This window comes from Poromitra crassiceps (assembly GCF_964638095.1).
Source record: "Poromitra crassiceps genome assembly, chromosome: 16".
Classification (NCBI taxonomy): Eukaryota; Metazoa; Chordata; class Actinopteri; order Beryciformes; family Melamphaidae; genus Poromitra; species Poromitra crassiceps.
Window position 1 is genome coordinate 17,721,312 of NC_139645.1, and position 20,703 is coordinate 17,742,014.

Below are 20,703 nucleotides of genomic sequence, written 5' to 3' on the forward strand. Positions count from 1 at the left end.
CAGGACTGCTGCCAAAATGAGTGAGGACCAGAATGTCAGGCAGAATAAGATCCAGGCAGGAGGCTCTCTGCAAGGCAGTGTTGGGCAGTAGTTACGAAGTAAAGCGTTACTGTAATCTGATTACTTTTTCAGTAACTAAGTAATGTAAGGCATTACCATTTCCAAAACAGTAATCAGATTACAGCCACTAATCCAAAGAACGCTGAGTTACTTTTTGTTTTGTTTTTGGCCTTACTTATGCAGAAAAACTCTGAAGAGAACATTTCTTTGTTTATAATTTGGCCGATTGTCTACTCCTGTATTTCGTTCCAATAAAGTGGATTCAGTTGTAAAAGGAGTCGTCACTTTTTTCGGGGGTGAAAAAAAGTAACTAGTAACCTAACTAGTAATGTAACTAATTACTTTTGAAAAAGTAATCAGCAAAGTAACTTTTTAACACATTCAGTGCCAAGGACGTCTGTGGACGTCCTAAAAAAAAGTAACGAGGAGTGCCAAGGACGTCTGTGGACGTCCTAAAATCATAATTCATATTATTCCATAATTCTGCTGTTTAAGGTCGTACCTAGCCAGTGAGCATGAATCCCTTCAAGGGATCACACGGCGCCACCTTAAACATCGTCACAGGAGCTGCTCCACCCACCTCAGATCCTTTACTTTGTACAGGAGACAGCGGAGAAAGTGGAAACCGATGCATGCTTTCTGCCAGCGCCGTATATATTGCTCTGCCTACAGCGGAGAGTGGGCTCGGCTGCATCCGCGCTCACAACTGAGCTCTTATGCTTCTATCTATCTCCACACGATTTCCTAGAAAGCCAGCATCCGAAGCCGAACGGCCATGCCTTTTCGTTCAGTCGCGTTTGCCCATCAAGGAAATGATGCGCGCTGGGATCTGTCCGGGGCAAAAACGAGAAAACAAACTCTGTGCGTGTTGGAGGAGCCCGCAGCTCAGAGGTGGAGAGGGGAGAGGGGGGAGGGGGGGGGGGGGGGGGAGAGGGGTGTGTGACACACAGGCTGCACAGAAACCACACCACACGCCACCACATCAGAAAACACCAGCCAGAGTCAGTGAATGTGCTCGAAATTAGAGTGCAAAAGGTATTCATAAAAGGGCCTATATCTTGGAAAGTAAAAAAAAACGACAGAAAACCCTTGAAAGTGCACTTTTTTGAGAGGCTGTAATTTCATAATGGAACTGTCTAGAAACAAAATTTCTTCTTTGGAAGAAGCAGGAGTGTTCAATGTTTCATTAAAGTCCAGCCCCGTTAATATAGCCATAATAGAAAAAATTCTATAGCTGTTTTCAACTGAATGGAAGTGAATCTGGCACAGGCTCCAGACAATTTTACTGAAGCGCTGTGGCACTCAATGTGTTAAGGAGTAATCAGTAACTAAATACATTTCCCAAGTAACTTGCCCAACACTGCTGTACACACACACACACACACACACACACACACACACACACACACACACACACACACACACACACACACACACACACACACACACACACACACACACACCAATGGGCCAGAAGGAATGATTGACAAGGTCACAAGAATAATTTTTGGATGAGTTTATGCCATTTCAATGGGGGAAAACCAGTCTGCCTTTAACCTTATTTCACACAAGTCTGGCTGTATTCAGAGAGAGAGAGAGAGAGAGAGACAGAGAGAGAGAGGGAGGGAGAGAGAGAGAGAGAGACAGAGGGAGAGGGAGGGAGAGAGAGATAGAGGGGGAGAGAGAGAAAGAGAGATAGGGGCGAGAGAGAGAGAGAGAGAGAGGGAGAGAGAGGTGAGGTAGAACATGTCAGGGTGTGCTTGTATGTCTCAGATAGATATTCTGCTCATCGGTGTGCAGAATGCCCCCCCAAAAAAGCAGGTTATAGTGAAGAAATACGACGAGAAGGAAGCCGGTCTGAATACAAATGTCTTGGGAGGGGAGCAGTAATTGGGAATAACGCAGGACTGGGTGTAGATTTGCAATAATGAATAGTGTGTGTTAGAGAGAGAGAGAGAGAGAGAGAGAGAGAGAGAGAGAGAGAGAGAGAGAGAGAGAGAGAGGAGCCAGATTATCTGGACATGCATGCACGCGCGCGCACACACACACACACACACACACACACACACACACACACACACACACACACACACACACACACACACCTTGAGGAAGCAATTACTCCTATAGCTCTCTTGAAACCGAAAACAGCAGCTGTGTTTACTCTATCAGATGTCCTGTGTGACAGAGATGGATGACTGAAACTGTGTGCATGTCTGTGTGTGTGTGTGTGCGTGTGTGTCTTTAGTTGGTTGAAACTTAGGTGAAACTAAGTTGCCGTTGATTTGCATGGTGTAACCCTCTGCAACGAACTTGAAACTTGTCTGAAACTCAGCCGCAAAAGTTGGAAAACTCTCAACTTTGTGGAACTAGTTTCCCACAACAGCCAATCAAAACGCTGATATAACGTGATCCCACAACAGCCAATCAAAACGCCGCTAACGTGTCGGACGACGATGTCAAACAGCTGAGCCATGTCAACAAAAGAACCTCAGCTCGGCAAACGGCAGTTGATGCGGTCTCATTTCAACCGGTTTCAACTGATTGAAAGGCTCATCACCAAAATGAACAAAATAAATTATGAAACAATATGCTCTCTTGGATGCATCATCAGAAGGCTAACGTTTGTCAACAAACAAACAAACAAACAAACAAACAAACAAACATGAGTTTGGCTAACGTTACTGCTAGCTTAGTTAACTCATTGAGTGCCAGCCACTTTTGGAGAACGGACGCTCCCAGTGCCAGAGTTTCAGAGCTTTTTTCAGTGATTTCTCGAGGCCCACAGAATATTGTGTGATATTACTATGTAAACAATGAACACGCAAAAAGAACGATGAGACTCTTTTCTATCATCAGCAAAAACAGGTTTATTGATATCATTTTCCGTTCTTTAGTTATCAGCCGGAGAAGATAGCTTGATTTAACAAAAAAGAGCATTTTTTTTTTAGAAGCTGAGATAATGGCCCTTTTGTGAAATTAAACATTTCAAGCACATCACTGACTCTGAAGCTAATATTTTCTAATGTAGTCACACCTCAAAAGTAATTTCCTTCAATAAAACATTGAAGGCCAGGGAATTTTGTTTGGCAGAATAATATTTTTAGCTGCAACCAGCAGCGCTGGCCCCTGCGTGCGCTGCTGGTTGCAGCTTCTTGCTGATCTTGATTTGCTGCTGGCGGCATCGGATATTCTGGCTTGCGTTTGCCAACCCTGTCCTGCTGCCTGGGTCTGTCTGGGTCGGTGTTGTGTGCTGCTCTGCGTGCCCCCCCCCCCCCCCCCCACCCCGCCCCGCCTCAACTGCACACTCCTCCTGTATGGGAGGTGGCTCTATGCTGAGTTTGCTCTGACTGCACTGTGAAGGGTGCGTGACATCCAGCTTTTTCCGCGTGTGTTTGTCACCGGCTACTACTGTATGCTTCCAGTTGAGAATAATAACGGCTGATCATGCGAATGGGCTGTCGCAGCAGTGGAGGAGCTCAATTGTGGGAGCAGATTGGCTGCTGCCTGCTGCAGGCACATCTAACGTTAAAACGCTTCATGCATATCGATGCATACGGATGCGATGCGATTTCCGTTTCCCCAACGACTTATTCTCTGTTTTTCTCTGCCTTTCTGTTAACCTGGAGAGCACTGTCGCCACCTAAGGGTTCTGTAAAATAGGTTATAGACCTCCAATAGCTACAATAGTTGTACAGGAGCTGCGGAAGGCTTTGATCGACGTCCCACCGTCAAAAAACGCATTGGACGTCGAAAGACGTCCGTGGCACTCTACGTCACTATTTAATTGGACGTCGAAAGACGTCCATGGCACTCAATGAGTTAACGTTAACATGACGCTTGTTGCTAACATATATTCCGCAAACGCTTATTGTCTTTTTTCGGAGAATAAACTCACCAGAGGCTCATTGGATTAGAGTTGAATGGAATAGATCCATTGGTCTCTCTTTTAGGTAGCCAGTCCTTCACCCACAGATGTTGAGCCTTTTTACAGTAGGTTGTGTATTTTTCCCTCCAGCATATCAATAAGTAGGCTATTAAAACACTGATAGCCTATATCAGCCTATACCCTGTCGATTTAAAAGTCTGATGGGAAAAAATAGCTTCAGGTACAGTGCAGCAGTTCACTGGAACAATCTGCCAAGAGAATTAAAAGCTGGTACTACCGTGACCAGTTTTAAAAGAGCCCTTAAGTACTGGCTCCATAGAAATGCACTTTAAATTACTGGCTCCATGGCAATGCACTTTACATTTATTTTATAGCCTTTTTATTTATTTTTTATAAGTGATACATTGCCCTGCTGCTATTTGCTTTATCTGCTGCTATTTGTTTTATCTTGAGTTCCTTTAATGTAACCGCTCTCTGTTGTTTTATGTTTTTTAAATTGTTTTATGTTTTTTATGCCTCGTCTTACTATATGTTTTATGTGAGGACCAAAATGGAAATAAGCCTTCGGGCTTTTTTGTGTTTTTATCCTCAGTGATTGATATATTGTCTGTTCTTTTCTTACTATATGTACTGCTGTGTTCTTTCTTGTTTTTTATCACCAAATAAATTCATTCATTCATTCATTCATTCATAGCTCACTTCCTATTCTCCGGGACAGCCATAATGAAAGAAAGTAGCCAGCCAGTGCCAGAAGAAAAAGCGATACAACACATCCCAATTTATATTATCCAGCGAGAAAACAATAATGACAATAATAATCAAATATTATCATTTTCAATATACAGTAACTGTTCTTTTGTTCTCCCCCCTCCCACTCTCAAAGCGCTCCACTTGAGCTGTATCCACAAAGGTTTAATCTTTGGGTGTATTCACACCTATCTCGTTTGGAGCAGTTGTTCCGAAACAGAGAGCATTTTCCCCCTTGGTGCGGTTCGTTTGGGGGAGTGTGAACACAGCAATCGCACTCGGATGCGAGACAAAACAAGCGGACCGAGATCGCCAAGAAAGGGTGGTCTCGGTCCGCTTCCAAACGAACTCTGGTGCGGTTCGTTTGTGGTGAGAACGTGAGCCGACCTCGATCCGCCACAACAGCAGTAAACGGTGCGCATTCCGTAGTCAGCTGCGCTGTGCGTAATGGCCTGAAGAACGAACATTTTTATCGTTTAAAAACAACATCTTTCAGATCCTGTTTTGGCGACTTGTGACTTGCATCGATAAACTTTGGGGGATTTTTGGATCATCAAATCAGCAGTTTGAACTCAATCAACTTACCTCGGACCATGGGAAGCAACGTTAATGTGTTGAATCTCTACGGATTTTGCCTGTAAGTGTGCGCGCCCTCTCTCTCCCTCTCTCTCGCTCTCTCTGGTCTCCATTCAATAAATGAAAACAAATCGTGGTAATCAGAGCCAGCCTTCTTTGTGATAAGATTGTCTGGTTCAATCAGACAATCAGACTGATTGCATGTCTTCCTCGAAATGTCCGTTATTATTAAATGATGTATTAATATTTTATTCCTGACAGGACAGGTGTTCATATAGCCTATGTCTCGGCTAATCCTCATCTCCGTGATAGCCTAATAGCAGAATTTGCGAGGGTCTTTGATCTTCTATCTCCAAATTCCCAATAGCCTAAATAGGCTAAATAAATACATAGGCTTACATAGCCTACATAAACACATTCACTGCCAGCCATTTTTTTTTTTACTGTAGGTAGCTTCTGCCAAGCCGTTTTTTGAGGATTCTGGCTCATTTTACAAGAGCCGAGGATAATTTTCTGCTTGGACTTTGTGAACACGAAGTTCACAAAAGTACTAATAGAATGTGTGCTTTCTCTGTCTAAAAGAGTTAGTTTGTAGAGTTAGTAGTTATGTAGATATTAGCCGTTGAGTACAGCATGGTTTCAGCGTCTGAGACAGGAAGCTGAGATAATCGCAGTTTTGTGAAATTCAATCAAACAGGCAGAACAGTCACTTTAACCATTTATTTTTGGCATCAGTGAGAGATCAGACATCTGAACAATATAGTTCTGAACACACTCTCCCTTAAACTCCTCCCTCCGTGGGCGTGTCTGGTGGCGTTTGTCACAAGCCAGTTTCTCCTGCCTGTCTGAGCAGTGAGCAGCCGCCCTCTCTGGCGGCGAGTGTGGCGAGTGTGGACTGTGGATGGGACTCAATCGTTTCTTGGATTTTCGGTTGAGAGCTTTGATGAAGCTTTGTGCGATTCTAGGCTTTATGCTGCCCACCCAGTCTATTTTTGGAACCCCCCACCCTTGTGCGCCCGTGTGCAGCAGCGTGAAAGCGTTTTCGCCTACAGTATGAGAATGAGGCTCGTTCGTTTCTGGGTTTTCGGAATGCGTGCGATTCTGGCCTTTCTGCGGGTGTTTCAAAGTGTGTTTCACCCATAATCTATTATGCAAATTTGCAATCCCCCACGCCAGCACCGCTCTCCGCTCTCGGTGTGCTGCTGCTGGCGCGGCCGCTCTCGGGCGAGTCTGGTGACTGATGACTGTAAAATCGCCAAGCCATTTCCTTGAGAATGGCTTTCTCCCGCGGCTGTTTTTGGTTGGCTTTCTCTCTGTCGGGAGAGCACTGTCGCCACTTAGTTGGTCGGTAAAATAGATTATACTAATTCAATACTTCCAATATTTTTATAGGAGACGTGGGGGGCATTGATCCACGTAGCACCGTCAAAAATTTTTTTTTTTTTTTTTTGACGAGTCAACTCGTCATTGGCAGTGAACGGTTGGATTGTGTTTGACGAGTCAACTCGTCATTGGCAGTGAACGTGTTAATAAATAAATAAAGAACTTTCTCCCTCTCTCTCTCTCCCGATCCCTCCCTCTTTCTTTCTTTATTTCTCTCTCTCTCTCTCTCTCTCTCTCTCTCTCTCTCTCTCTCTCTCTCTCCTCGCACGGCGGACGCCCGGCATAGCCTAAAATGTAGGTCTAACAAAACGCATTTTTATAATCATATAGGAAAATCTCTGGGAATTATTTTGTCCATCCCGAGAGGCTATTAGCCTATCAGCGTGTCTGCTGGCCAATCCAGGAAGTTTGACAATACTATTTGGACCGTTTCATTTGTGGCTGTGTGAACACAAACGAACCAAGGCACAAATGCAACAATTGTATCAATTAAGTACCTGAATCGGAACAAAGCAAACGACCTACAGGTGTGAATACACCCTTTGTTTCAAACACTCAATAGTATTAGATTGTGGGAATAGAGGGATAGAAGTAGGGAAGTATCCAAACTAAAGTATGGTGATCTTAGGATCAGAGTTTCCGCTGCTGTTTTTTTTTTTTTTTTTTTTTACAGCAGCCGGGTTAGTGGGTGGGGTCGGGTGGGGGGTGGATTGTATGTTTAATGTTTGATTTGTGTTTCTTTATGTCGTTTTTATGTGTGCTTTTTTTGTTTCTATTTGTGTGCTACACCGTCATATATGTACCAGTCATATAAGTCAGTCAGCCCATAATGAGTTACACCGGAACAGCACCTAGAGGTGCGGTAACGTTTAGGGAATAAACGCACCTGTCAAACGCAACAAGGTTTTCGAACATTTAAAACACCTCAACAACAAAATTCCATTTCTCCAAGAAACTCACCTCAAACCATCAGATCACTTAAAACTCAAAAGAGGGTGGGTAGGCAAACTCTATCACTCATACTTTTCAAGTAAAGCCCGTGGTGCTGCAATCCTCATCCATAAATCCATTCCATTCTCCATGTCAAACACAATATCAGACCCTAATGGACGTTTTGTTTTAGTTTCAGCAGCATCAATTAATTTCCTTTAATTTTACTCAACATTTGCGCCCCCAACATTGACAATCCAATTTTTTTTAAAGAGTCTTTGATTTAATCCCGGACAACAGCAATTCAAACATAATAATCAGAGGTGATTTTAACTGCTACTTAGACCCATACCTAGATAGATTGTCCACACGCCCACCCTCAAACATATCATCTGTGCAAGTCTTAAATAATCTGATCAAATCAAGAAACTTAACCCTTGTACCCTCCTTATATTTTTTGCCTGTTGCACTCCCTCATCCAGCAGCTGGATATTGATATTAATAAGTTATTTTTTATATTCATAATAATAATAATTATGATTATCCATAATCACTTATCCATTGGTAACTTCATACCTCATACCTCATATCAACATTTCATGCTTACTCAGAATTTTAACCCCTCAAATGCTAGTTTACTGTACTTACACTTTACAGCAGAAAACACAAAATTATTTTTTTTGCCTTCCCATCAATGCCACCTGAATATTCCCCGGTGGGATTATTTTAGCCTTGGATTTGTCACATTTTTCACGGAGGAATTATTTTATTACATCTTTCATCTTTTGAGAATTGCACTTTTTTTATTTTTTGCCTGTTGCACTCCCTCATCCAGCAGCTGGATATTGATAGTCAATAGTTATTTTTTATATTCATAATAATTATTATTATGATTTTTATTGATTCTTATCCATTGGTAACTTAATCTCTCATACCTCATATCAACATTTCATGCTTACTCAGAATTTTAACCCCTCAAATGCCAGTTTACTGTACTTACACTTTACAGTAGAAAACACAAAATTATTTTTTTTGCCTTCCCATCAATGCCACCTGAATATTCCCCGGTGGGATTATTTTAGCCTTGGATTTGTCACATTTTTCACGGAGGAATTATTTTATTACATCTTTCATCTTTTGAGAATTTGACTTTTTTTATTTTTTGCCTGTTACACTCCCTCATCCAGCAGCTGGATATTGATATTCAAGTATGAATAAAAGCATGCAGTCGCCCCTATGTGTTTGATCCCTGTGTGTGTGTGTGTGTGTGTGTGTGTGTGTGCGTGCGTGCGTGCGTGCGTGCGTGCGTGCGTGCAAAGGTGCACATTCTTGTCCTCTGATATCATACACGTCCTGATAGGATGAGAACACAAAATGTACAGTAACAGCCCAGTAACAGTTCCTGATAGGGTGACACTTTCGCGGGGTCTGTGTTTTTGTTGTTGTTTGGGGACAATAACATGGGACAGTTCCCAGGGTTCTTGATAGGGTGAGACTGTTGCCACGACTCGCCAGGGCCCAGCAACAGTATCGGAGCCGTTCCTGATTGCCCGGAGTCCGGCAGGTTTGTGATGATTGGCGAAGGGAGATTTTGTTTACAAATAAACAAATATGCCCAATATAAGGGAGTCCCGCGGGATGCTCGCATTTCATCCCTGCACCCCTGACAATGTCAAACAAGAAAAGATTCTCCGTTGAAGAAGCCCTGACCGAGATCCAGCTGCCGGCGGATCCAGCGGAGGATGAATACACTAGCTCAGAGGAGGAAGACGGTGGGCCCGGCGGGGGGAGTGATGGCACTGGCAGTGAGGAGGAGAGTGATGCTGAAACAACATTTGAATCCTCATCGGTGAGTGAGTCCGAGCCGGAGGCTCAGGCTGACCCGACATGGGTCCCTGACATGGGCGAGGAAATGGAAGAGGAGGAGATGGAAGAAGACGGGGGTGAGGAAGAGCCAACGGCGGCGGGTTGGCTGTCAAAGGTGGGACCCTGGAGCCACCACAGCAGGCGGATCACGGACCCCATCCCGTACCCCGCTGCAGCCACCCCAGGCATAACCCGCTATGCGGCCGCAAGAGCGAGCTCACCCGAACACAGTTTCCGCCTGTTTGTGACGGCCGAGATGGTGGAGGCGATCGTGGTGCACACAAATGTGCAAGCCCTCAGGACGGTAGGCCCCAGCTGGAGGCCGGTGGATGCGGCAGAAATTGACGCATTTATCGGCCTGTTGCTTCTGGCTGGGGTCTACCGGGGTGCCCACGAGTGCACCCGAAGCCTCTGGTTTGAGGGGACCGGCCGAAACATCTTCAGGGCAACGATGTCTCGGAAGAGATTTGAGAGTATCACCTCTCATATAAGGTTTGTTTTTTCCCTTTTCTTTCTCAATAGTTTATCTTTTTTATTTTATAGTCTATTGAATTATTGAATATTATTTTTATTGACATGTTTTCCATTTTCCTCAGGTTCGACGATAGGCTGACCAGGCGGGCGAGGTCTCGCTCTCGCGGGGGCGGCCCGGACCGGTTGGGCCCGATCCGGGGGCTGTGGGAGGCCTGGCACCGCCGCCTCCCGATGAATTTTAACCCTGGCAAAAACATCTGCGTAGATGAGATGATGGTGCCGTTCAGAGGCCGTTGTCTTTTCAGACAATATATTCCATCCAAGCCCTGCCGGTACGGCATTAAAGTCTGGTGCTGCGCAGATGTCAGGACCTCATATGCCTGGAACGTCGAGGTAGCCTATGTTTTTATAATAATAATCATCATGATCATCATCATTTTATTATTATTAGAATTATTCTGTAATCATTATAATTATATAATAATTATAATAATTATAATAATAATAATAACATTGTATTATTATTATTATTATTATTATTACGTTGCAAATTATCATTTTTTATGCATGTAATTGTAACACTCCCTGTACTGTATTCCGAACCTAGATTTACACGGGGAAGGTGGGGGAAAAACCTGAGAGAAACCAGGGGCAAAGGGTGGTCCTGCAATTGACGCAAGGTCTGAAGGGTTGTGTGACCACAGACAATTTTTTTACGAGGTATGCATTTATTTTATTGCGTGTTATTTATACACAATTTTATATTATATTGTTTTATTTTTGACGCTGTAAATTATTACTTACAGCTACGCACTTGGCGAGCAGCTGCTCCGCCGCAAGCTGGCTCTGGTTGGCACCATGAGGAAGACCCGCACCGAGGTCCCCCTTGCTCTCCGCACCACCTTGGGCCGCCAGAAAAATTCTACCCTTTTCGCATTCCAGCCAGAGTGCACTCTGGCCAGCTACTTGGCGAGAAAGGGGAAGAATGTGATCATGCTGTCCACCTGCCACAGCAAGGGAGAGATAGTGGAGGGTGACCCCAAGCAGCGGCCCACAATAATCCACGCCTATAATAAAACAAAAGGCGCAGTGGACAACCTTGACAAGGTGGGAAATTATTCAGTGCCTCTGATGTTGGTCAATAATGATGTCATAATATGATTTGGTCTAATGATGCTCCCCCCCTCTCTCTCTCTCTCTCTCTCTCATACAGTGTGTTGGGACCTACACAGTCCGCCGCAAGACGCGCCGCTGGCCGCTTGCGGTGTTTCACCACATCTTGGACGTGTCCGTGTTCAACGGATTTGTGATCTGGTTGGAAGTCGAGCCGCAGTGGAACCAGCGGGCAAAATATAGGAGGCGCGTCTTCATCGAGGAGGTGGGCAAGGCCATGGCCATCCCCTTCATGGCCCAGCGTCAGCAATTACCGAGGGGAGTCGGTGCAGCTGCCCTCGTCAGCATGGCGAGGGACTGCGCAGACCGGCAGCACGCAAGCGCAGCAGGACCGGTTCCAGCCGCTCCACCCCTTCGCCCAGCTCCAAGAGGCGATCCCGCCCCACCGCCTCCCGTCTCTAGGAGGCGGTGCCAGCTGTGCAAAACAGGCACGAGTCAATGTCATTTGTTAGCTGCTTTTAGTTTTGACACTAGACTTTTAAGTGTTTTACTTGTTAATGCAAACACTTCCATGATCACAATGCCCCTTTTTGTCTTGATTGTATGGCTTACTTTTATGTTTCACATCCACTCTTGTATAAGTGTCAATAGTCACAATACATGGTAATATCTGCAGTGCAGGAGTTTTCTCATGTTTGTTCTTTGGAAAACATTTCCATTCACCTTGCATCTGACATCCATGTAACTCAGATTTTTTTGGCACTTGTGCAGAGTGCCGGAGGAGCATATGCCCGAAGTGCCACACAAGGGCACCTCTTTGCACCATGTGCAGGCCACCAGCCGTGTAAACACACAGCCACACACAGCCAGGACGTTCTGTTTTACCAGTGAGTGTGCTCGCTACTGGCTGAGTGCCAGTTTGGTTTAGTCACTTTTTTATATATATATATATTGTTAATTCATTGTTATGTTATGTTGTTATGTTCTTGATGTTTGTTACTGTAATAAATTGTGTTCTGTTTCTCAAAGTGAACTTGTATGTGTGTTTTATTTCTAGAACAAAATAAGGTAATAGAAGGTAAAAAGTAATATGAGTAATAAAAACAATTGCCATTTTTACATTGACTAATATTTCTCTTGCTAAGAAAATCCACTTTGCATTCATGGAAAGGAGGGATCACATTTAGTTTTTTTTATACTTTGAGGAGTAAAATGTAACTCCCAGCAAAGGGGCCTGGACACCACACCAGAATAGCCTGGTGTGATGATGACGTAATGACATGATGATATGAGGAGGTGTGTTTTGTTGAAGTTGCGTTCTTACCTGTCAGTTGTGATCGAGAAACGGTTTTTGAACATAAAAAAACGCGTTTGTTTGTGAACATGCCATTTGATCTGTTAGAAGGCCTACGCGCATGCGCAACTGGGGCACTACCCGGATGTTGAGTGAACTCATGATCGGGCACATGACCGGGCTGCTACACGCCATCCATTATCTAGGGAAGAGAGGCCAAAAATAGACTCATGCCTGAGCAGCAGCGCACCAGGCAGATTAGCCGAGAAACAGCCTCTTTTCCCGGCAACGGATTTACTGTGCGTCGGTGATTATCATACTGCAAACTATGTCCCAGGAAAGGCTGGTAGAAGCCAGCATCACGATCATGTTAGAGATCTAGACTCAGTTTTTGACGGGGATTCCAGCCATGCCAAGCGCAAGTCTCTAAAGTGAACGGTCGCGGAGATACGACTTCATTTCAAAGAAGGTAAATTTGACGAAAAAAAATGAAAACTGCCAATTTTAGACTCACAACTAATTTTCACAAAAAACACAAAATAGCTTTATTCATCCATCAATCTCGGTCTAAAGGCTTCAAATCAGTAGTTTGCACTGGAAAATCCGGGTTCCCAGGTCATGTGACATGTTACCATGACAATCACTGTACTGTATATTTCATATCAAACTGCATGCAATTGGTTGCTGTGCCAACACTGATCAAATAGGGGGGTGGGGCCAAACACAATAGAAGCTACAAATTTGATGTATTGACTCTAGCTGAGAGGTGTAAGATCAGAAAAATAATTATTTTTGGGGAAAGTACGTGGGAGTCAAAAAAAAAATGTTGTTTTTTTGCTAAATTAACATTGAAATCAATGGGAAAAATATGCAATGGATTTTGAATGGTTGTAACTCCACCAAATGTTCAACCAACTCCAAGGTTAGATATTAAGGTCAAATTTAAAGGTGTTTGGTCCAGGATGCCCGCTGAAAAAAAATAAATTAATTAATTTTGTAAAAATTTCGTGGAGGTCTCAAAAAAGTGGTTTTAATGGTTTTAATACGCCGGCTGCTGGATCCGAGGGGGGTTAACGTGATTATAGCACTTACTTTTTGCCAGGAACACTTTTTTAGCATGGCGGAAGGGTGAATTACCATGATAAATCAAAAAAACATGATTTGGAAAGTTTCAGCCCTGAACTCCCAAAACTTTTTTTTCCACAGAAAAAAAAAATCACAAAATCCACCTTACGATCCAGCTGCTGGACGAGGGGGGTAAATTTATAGAACATATTACTACCAAATTAAAGCACTTTTTGGAATTTAAATTAATTTCTATCTTCCCAAAAGCGCTAATTTTGCATTTGCGCTCGTTTAACGGCATGCACAATGCAAATTGGGGGCGGACACAACCACATGTCTGTGATAATTGTACTGGGCATTGGCTGCCCCATGCCAAAGCAGGTGTTTCAGCGCGAAAATGTGGGATAGATGGCGTTACCCTATCGTCAGCAGCACGCAATTACTTTGCGCTAAGAGCTTTGAAAAGGACCTCTTACGCGCAAATACCTCTCTGCGCTGGGCGCTCTGCACAGAGATTATGGCTGCGCTCCCAGCGCAGAGAGGTATTTGCGGAGTGGAAAGTGGAATTCCTTTTGGATATGTCATTAAGCACAGCCTTGCCACGCCAAGACATCAAATTATGCTGCTAAAATTGGGTATTAGCAGATAATTCAGTGAGGCAATCAACTATATCTCACTGAGAAACTTTCATCACATCGCAAAGAGGGAAATTAATTGAGAAAACTTGTGGGACAATGGACATAGGCTATTTACCTTCATAACCCGAAGGGTCATTGGCACCACAGACGATCTGTCAATAAGCTCCCTCTGTCCTCGCACGAGTGAGTACACTCTATTACGCATGGAGATAATTACAGCATATTGCATGCCTCAGGGAGGCAACCTCACGCAAATAACCATTGCGAGACGGGAATCTGATTGGTTTTGATTGATGTAATGCCCAGCCTTGCCTTGCCACCCTGTGAATAATTCTGGTAGTTAAGACCGCCCAAATCCCGTTTGCGCAGGCATTTTGGGGCGCAGATGATTTTTGGCAGAATTGGCACGGCTCTAATTTGCGCTTGCGACAGGTGCCGTGAACGTTTCCGCATGCCCGCCATGAAATGGTTCCATGTCGCTGTTCCGACCTCTCGCTGTTCCGACCTCCCCTCTCCCAGCCCCCATGCCTAAACTTAACCTCCCCCAGACCCTAACCCAAAACCTAACCTCTCCCACCCCCACGCCTAAACCTAACCTCCCCCAGACCCTAAGGCTGGTTTCACACCGACGACCCACGCCTTGCCTTGCCTCAACCCACGCCGAGCTGGGCGTGAACCTGTTACACGCTTTTGCGATCACACCGCACGCCTTTTGCACGCCGAACCTGGAGCCGAGTCACAAGCGCCTCTCCTCTCTCCCGACTGTATTTTTTCACGTGTTGTCCAGAATTGTCATGGGTAGCCTCTATAGGTAAAATAAATCTGATATATTTAATGTTCTATTGATGCTGGATATGTATAACCAGGTCTGACTATAGTCGGACATTTTAGAGAGGTGATCTTGCAAGAATATGTGCTGGCACAACAACATTGTCCATCTTGCTTCTTCGGTCGCTATTCTCTCTCATGAAGATTTGTTTGCCGACAGGGAGAAAGCCCCACGTGATAGCCACCCGTCAATCTCTCTCTCGCTCTCTCTCTCTGCTCAATACTGTTGTAGAAACTCAATTTTATTTTGAAATTCAGTTGACTTTGCCAGTTCCCACGGATATTGTCGCGTTTTTCTTTCATGGCTTGACAGAAAAGCCTGCCTGCACGCGCCTTGTCGGCGTGAAAATAGAACTCTCGCCTATTCGATAAAATCGGCAAGGCACAGGCAAGGCGTGGGTACACGCAGGGTTCACGCTCAGGCGTCCGGTGTACACAGCCTCGTTGACTAAAACGGACGCCTATTAAAAAGCGTGGGTAAAGGCAAGGCATAGGCAAGGCTTGGGTCGCCGGTGTGAAACCAGCCTAACCCAAAACCTAACCTCTCCCACCCCCACGCCTAAACCTAACCTCCCCCAGACCCTAACCCAAAACCTAACCTCTCCCACCCCCCACGCCTAAACCTAAGGTCGGCATTGCGGGTGGTCGGCATAGCGGGTGGACACCCCATGAAATTGCATCCCCAACATATTTCGGGGCTGTTTTAACACATTCACTGCCAGCTGTTTTTTTGTTTTTTTTTTACTGTAGGTAGCTTCTGCCAGAGGGTTTTTTTGAGGATTCTGGCTCATCTTTCAAGACCTGAGGATTCTTTTCTGCTAAGATTTTGTGAACACAAAATATCTAAAAAGAACTAATAGAATGTGTGCTTTCTCTGTCTAAAAGAGTTAGTTTGTAGAGTTAGTAGTTATGTAGGCATTAGCACTTGAATACAGCATGGTTTCAGCGTCTGAAAATTTATTCTGAGATAAATGGTTTTTTGTGAAATTCGATAGAACAGTCACTTTAACCATTCATTTTTGGCATCAGTAAGACGTCAGACATCTAAACAATAGTTTTGAACAGTAATTTCCTCCATAACAGCAGGAAACACCCCTCTCCTTCAAACTCCTCCCTCCGTGTGTGTTCTTCTTGGCTGCAGCGGGCGTGTCACAAGCTCGTTTCTGCTGCTGCTGTAACCTCGCGTCACCAGGCTCACTGCTTTGCTGCTGCTCCTGTCTGCTGGCGGCCGCTGTGCAAGTCTGGATGGGCTCGCTCGTTTCTTGGAGTTTCGGTTGAGAGCTTTGATGAAGCTTTTGCGATTCTGGTCTTATTTATGCTGCGTGTTTCAAAGTGTGTTCCACCCGTAATCTATTATGCAAATTTGCAATCCCTCACCGCCAGCAATCAGCGTGAAAGCGAAAGCGTTTTCGCCAATCCATTCTACAGTATGAGAATGGTTTCATCGCGCGTTCCCCTGCAGTTTTGGCTCTGCTTTTTCTAGTCTGGGAGAGCACTGTCGCCACTTAGTGGGTCGGTGGAATGGGTTGTACACGTTCGGTGGCTCCAATATTTATATAAGAGATGTAAAAGGGTTAGATGCACGTCCCACGGTCAAAAAAATAATAATAATTTTTTTGACGTATTAACACGTCATTGGCAGTCAACCGTTGGATTTTTTTTGACGTATTAACACGTCATTGGCAGTGAACGTGTTAACTTAGAAATCAGGGAGGTCACGTCTACCAGACAATTATATCACTTTGAAACACTTACATTTCTGTATAAATCATTACAAGTAGCTCCCGTGAGGTGGGGATGTTCTTTCTTGCTGCTCAGCGGGGGAGCAAAACTCGGCAGAACACCTGGCGGACGGCGCAAGGCGCGCAAACAATGCGCAAAGCGCTATTTAGGGATAGCGCCTGTCGGAAGATAGAGGCCATAATCTCTTACGAATCCACAGCCAAGAAAAAGAGAGGCGCCTACTGGAAATAGAAAATATTCTTCCCTCCTTTGAAGCGGCATATCAGAACTCAAAATCCTCGGAGGACTACAATAAGATATTGAAGCTAAAATATGAATATAACTGTATTCTGGGCAGCAAATAAATACCCTCCTGTTAAAACTGAAACAAAAGCAATTTGAATTGGGAGATAAATCAGAGAAACGTTTGGCCCGACAGCTCAAGGGCGCTCAGGCTTCCAGATTAATCCCTTCCATTAAATCGAGGGGGGGCACCCTGCTGACCAATCCCAAGGAAATAAATGACCGTTTTAGGGGATGTTACAGTGAGCTTTACTCGTCTAAGTGTGATGCCACTCGGTCTGATTTGAGTGACTTTTTTGACTCTTTTGAGAAACCTAAGCTCAGTGACGCTGCCAGAGAGGACCTAGACTCTGATTTCACAGTGGAAGAAATAACCTCTGCCATCAAATCATTCCCGTCAGGTAAAGCAGCTGGTCCAGACGGATTCGGAGCCGAGTTTTACAAGAAATTCTGTGACATCCTCGCCCCACTCCTCCTCCGAAAGACACTTGACTCTAAGGAGGACAAAACTTTGCCTAAGACACTATATGAAGCGAGCAAGCAGACCCGGCCAGCTACAGACCCATTGCACTTCAGAACTTTGATAGAAAGGTCATCACTAAAACTCTGGCTATCCGTTTGAATAAACATCTCTCATCCATCATCCACCCCGACCAGACAGGGTTCATTCCCAATAGGCTTTCTTTTTTCAATGTCAGGCGCCTTCTCAACTCCACGTATGCAGATCACAATAAGACCCGCGGTGCAGCAATCTTGTCTCTTGACGCACAGAAGGCATTTGACCAGGTTGAGTGGCCGTACATGTTCGAGTCACTACACAAATTTGGATTTGGCGACCCATTTATCTCCTGGGTAAAGCTCATATATGCTAGTCCAACATGCTCAGTTAATGGTGATAAGTCGAGCAAGTTTCCACTACTTCGCTCGGTCCAGCAGGGTTGCCCTCTCTCACCGACCCTTTTCGTCGTCGCGCTCGAGCCCCTTGCCTTAAAAATACGCGCTCACTCAAGTAAGGTTATGGTTAGGTATTGAGTATTGAAGGCCTGAAGATCGGACTTACAGTCCAGTCAAGGCAGTGAAGACAAAGGTGACATTAAACAGCCGAGTGCTGGAGCCGGGGGGATTCTCCCTTCTAGCCTGGGAAGACCACATATGACGGCCGGGCAGCGGCAGCTGCAGGAAGAAGCACTCACACTCGCCCCGGTACTCATTTCCAGGCCCCAGTGAGGAGGCAGGTCCAGGCCAAACCTGCTCGTGCCCAAAAGCCCTGTGAGGTGACGAGCGACACAGCCAGACACGCATCCGGCAGTTCCTGGACTGCATGGCAAGCCCTCTTCTAGCTCCAAAGGAGGGAGAGAAGCAGACATTGGCTGCTGAGAGAGAGAAGCCACCGAGCAGACAGAGGCGACTTCTCCATCCTGTCAGCGTACTGAAATGCAGACGCCTGTAGGAAAGTGCGGTGCCCTGAAAGTGACTATGGCTATTGAGAAAGATACTGAGGAGTATGGGATGACCCTCAACAGTGATGACTCATCTGATGAGGAGTCCGCACCTAAAAAGCCAGTACCATCATGGGCACAAGGTGACAAGCTGGAGGCCGCCATTGAAAGGCAGTATGTGCATATGCATGTACCGCACCAATAAAAATTGTATAAAAAAAAAAAGAATAACCTGTATTGACATGATGTCAAAGCATTTAACTTGAATTCTTAGGCAAAATGCTCTATAAAAGCCAAAGGACAGTATGTTTGTGAAGTTGTTTGATGTACTTCACTAGAAGAAATAAACATTTGAAGAGTCAAAAAAAAGAAAAAAGAAAGGCAGTATAAGAATCCTCCCGATCTCCACTCCTATTTCAGAGTGGTGGAACCTCCCAATTTGGAGGAGGGAAGCAAGCAGCACATCCAACACCGGCGATCACAGAGCGAGGGGGGGAGAACGAGAGAGCAGCAGGATGCCGCTGAAAGAGCGGTCGGTCTCCTACAATGTTTTGACATCAAGCTGCCCTCTTCCGACGGCAACACTGGAGAGGAGGGGCCGGAGGGAGAGGACAGTGATCGAGAGGAGGAGGCGTATGATTCAGCCAGCGAGGAGCCAAGGTCGCCCGACAGCAGCGAGCAGAGCTCGAGCGGAGGGGACGGGGCCCCTGTGGCAGTAGACGTACCACCGCCTGTCGGACATGTGAGTTCGAGAAATAAAAGACATGATGTGACACCTCTCAAAAATGTTGAAAAAAAGCACAAGTCCTAATGAACAATAATGAACCCCTCACCATGTGAATGCCATATTATAAACTCTTGTATGGTGAGTTTTTTTTTTTACAACTTTGGCACAGATGAATATCGACTGGTTTAAAATGTCCAGCTAAGACAGTATGTTAAAATGTGTAGATATCTGTATGGTGTTTTTTTTTGTTTCCCCCTACACACACACACTTGGATGGCGCAGAAAGCTCAGGTCTGTATTAAAAATATATTTAGTCAAATCTATCTGAAAACAAAAGAGATATAATGTGGCTGGCTTCTGTCGGCAGACAAGCTGTCGGATGGTAGTGAAATGGTGCTGCTTTATTAAACAACAAGGTGCCCCATGGAAAACTAATGAAGACGAGACCATTGAGCATCTGCTTTTAAATTGTGAAAGATCCAGCTGTGTAGGAGAAAAGGAAAAAATGTTTTTGTTTAAATCATAAAGCTATTTTTTACTGTCTAAAGCTGTTTTGTACTGAAAAACTGCCTAGACCACACCAAGACTTTCTATGGACAGTGATATGTGTGGTGGTGGCCAAGTTGGGGAGGACGAGGTGTGCTATTGTAACCAGGCCTACTAAGAGGCTTTGGAACCTTGGTTTACCAACAACGCCACCTAGGGGATTGCACCCCAGGAAATACTGCTCAATACACTTTATATAAAATACACACAGGTCAAGTTGTAAAGAGACACAGACGTGGTTTCAAGCTCACAAAATGATTTGTTTATTTAGGAAAAGTTGGCCTGCAAAGGAAGTAATGTTGGAAGCTGTGGTAGGGGGGAAGTATGAACAGTTTTATTTTACAATTGCAATAAAAACAATTTTAGTTTATTAAGATTAGCTTAAAATTGCCTAATATCAAAAACACAGAGTTATCATAAAAGCCAATTCATACACTACCAGGCGGGGGGAAAGGAAATTGATGGAGGAGGCCGAAGGCTAGGGGAGGCTTGCTAAACGATCGAGGCCGACGAGGTGCACCACAAGGTCAAACACTGCAAAAACACTGCAAAAGCACAGCAAAGGGTGAGCAAAAAGGTGTTTGGCGCACATTTAACACGTTCACTGCCGTGGACGAGATATCTCGTCAAGCAGAAACCAACGCTTGACTGCTGTGGACGAGATATCTCGTCAAATTTTTATTTTTTTTTGACGGTGGGACGTGGATCAACGCCCCCCACGTCTCCTATAAAAATATGGGAGCCAAAGAACGTGTACAACCCATTCCACCGGCGACAGTGCTCTCCAGACTAGAAAAAGCCGAGCCAAAACTGCAGGGGAACGCGCGAGGAAACCATTCTCATACTGTAAAATGGATTGGCGAAAACGCTTTCGCTTTCGCAATGGCGGTGGGGGATTGCAAATTTGCATAATAGATTATGGGTGCAACACACTTTGAAACACCGGCAGAAAGCCCACAATCGCACGCAGCTTTATTCCAGCTGAGCTCACAACCGAAACGAACGAGCCCCATGCAGACTCGCCCAAAGAGCAGCCGCCAGCAGCCAGGCAGCACAGACAGGCAGAGCCTCGCTTGTACCGCTGCAGCCACGGAGGGAGGAGA